This window comes from Nothoprocta perdicaria, unplaced genomic scaffold, assembly GCF_003342845.1.
Source record: "Nothoprocta perdicaria isolate Ctin4 unplaced genomic scaffold, notPer1 scaffold_33, whole genome shotgun sequence".
Lineage (NCBI taxonomy): Eukaryota > Metazoa > Chordata > Aves > Tinamiformes > Tinamidae > Nothoprocta > Nothoprocta perdicaria.
The window spans coordinates 4,420,880-4,423,191 of record NW_020455566.1 but is presented as its reverse complement, the minus strand read 5'-3'; the positions used below and the strand labels follow the sequence as shown (position 1 = coordinate 4,423,191).

The 2,312-nt window shown below is 51.5% G+C and overlaps 1 long non-coding RNA gene across 1 annotated transcript in view; it reads right to left on the bottom strand.

Moving 5' to 3' along the window:
* Nucleotides 1–954, bottom strand: part of LOC112950903 — a 2,215-nt gene extending 1,261 nt beyond the window's left edge. The window contains exons 1-2 of the long non-coding RNA XR_003250085.1: nucleotides 817–954; nucleotides 75–185 (exon numbers count right to left, since the gene is read on the bottom strand). This is a non-coding gene — a long non-coding RNA (uncharacterized LOC112950903). The remainder of the gene's footprint in view (nucleotides 1–74; nucleotides 186–816) is intronic.
* Between the last annotated feature and the right edge of the window lie 1,358 nt (nucleotides 955–2,312).

Genomic DNA, 2,312 nt, shown 5'->3' with positions numbered 1-2,312 from the left:
TTTTTGCTTTGTCACAAGGTTAGGTGCATAAACAGCAGTCATTTCAGAAATAGCACAGAACATAAAATTCTTACCTCCTGCTTGTCCAATGAGGTCCCATGATCCTGGCTTCCTTCTGCATTTTCCTTGCCCAATATCCATCTCTATGGATTATCCCAGGAAAAAGCAAGTTCTGCATTACTCAGCTGGAAAGAAAAATGGAAAGGAGATATTAAAGATGTTGGACTCACTTCATCAAATAAGAAAGAAGAAACTACTGGCATTTAAAAGTCCTTTGAGGAGTTGCAAGGTACTAACAGAGTGTGACAACTTTGAGGGTTCTGAAAAACAAAACTCAGTGGACAAGTTACTAGGTTGCAAAAATCCATTGGGAAAGGTATGTCCCAGAAGGCAGGCCCAGCACAATCACCACGGAGCGGGARGCTATGAGAAGTGAGCAACACCCAAGCACAAAAAAAGAGTGCTATTTAACAACTGCATGTCTTTATTGTATAGTTATCAGCAGCGATTTCTCCAGCTGAGATACACCCAGRGGGAAAAGAGAAAATATTGCTTTCCTGCTGCTCCAACTTTACTTTATATATGGACAGAAGGCATCAGATAGCAGGGTTGTCAAGTGCTCCCCTTCATAATTCTTGATCTGCCACAACACTGGTTCTCTGACACTGCCAGTCCTGCTGTCTTGATTTTATGCCAGATTTTGCAATGTTGCAGGGAAAGAGCTCAGAAACATGACCTGAGGGTGGCTTAGAGGCTCAAAATTTGGAAAGCAAACAAATCAAAGTGTAAACAGGTTTTTAATTTCACGAGTCTTACATCACTCATGCTTTCTGAAGAACAGATATCCTGGAGCACTTGATGCTGGTCAGACTGCAGAAGAACAGACCCTATTTCTTCTCAGTTTGAAGATTAACGATTTGCACGCACAGTCCCCTGCAAAAATGTAGTAAGGGTCAATTTTCATTACACATTTCATCTGCAGGGAAAACCATAGAGATTTTCTTTTTTCCCCCCTATTCCTGGTTGGTTTCACATATTCACTGGAATGAGCATGCTCGGGGGCAAAATTTGAGTGAACATTCACCCATCACTTCACATGAGGTTTCGTGAGGATGAGCTCCTCCAACCTGCGCTGCTCGGATGCCCAATGCCACCACTTCCAACCGTGCAGCCACCRCCGCATGGCCTCGTGCTGCCCTCTCATGGGTAGCGAGCAGCCGAGCAGCAGCACCTCCGCTCGCTGCRGCCCACCAAGGTCTGGTTTGGGCTGTCCCCGTCAGCAGCAGCTTGGATTGACGGCATACACCTGTACGACCACAGATAGGGTGCAACACTGGGACACCAGCCAGCTCCCAGGCAGGGCGCTGGCAGTGCCTGGGCAGTCCCGRCACTGGATGCGGCCTCGCTGATGCTCCCTCTGCCTCCGGCCACTGTCACCTCTGCTGTCAAGAACCTGATAGAAAAGAACGGAGAAGAGGGAGAATCACACCATGCCGACCCAGCGCCAAAGGCTGCACTCGAGTCTCCCGAGGGTTGTGCCCGAGTGCACGCTCATGGACACGGGGGACACGGGAGCCTGCTGGCTGCTCCCGACAGGCTCCGGAGCCACTTCTTTCCCACAGCACGATGGAGCAGGGATTACGGCTCTGTCATGGCAAATGTTGGGGGTGTGCAACAAGTTGCCATTATTTCTATGCAACACCAAGCCCAGCAGAGTCTGTAAAGTCTAGGCTATAAAGCTCTGACAATTATATATAATATATATAATATATATACATATAGGTCTTCATTTAAAAGCCTAATTTTTAAGCCAGTCCTAGTGTGCAGGGTCCTACAGAGCCGCCAAAACCACCATCTCAGACAAGAAACAGAYTTTTTCACTTAGTAAATCTGGGGTTTGCTTCATTTGTCCTTGCACCTGAAGCACCTCCGGCCTCCCTGCCCATCGCCCATCGCCCATCGCCCCTCGGCTCCTCTCCAGCCCTCCCATCCCCACCCATCCCTGGTGCCCCTGCTCCTTTCCTGGCACCTCAACCCTCCTCCTGGTGCTTCACCCCGGCTCCCGCGCCCCATCTGCCCTCCCGGTGTCCCCACAAGCCCCCATGCCCCCGACTCCACCTTCTCCATGGCCCCACCTCCATCTTATCCCCCCTTACCCCCGCCTCCATCTTGTCCCCCTCCCGTGGCCCCGCCTCCATCTTGTCCCCCCTCCATTGCCCCGCCTCCATCTTGTCCCCCTCCCGTGGCCCCGCCTCCATCTTGTCCCCCCGCGGGCTCCCCCGCTCCGCTCCGTTCCGCGCCGCGCCGCTCGC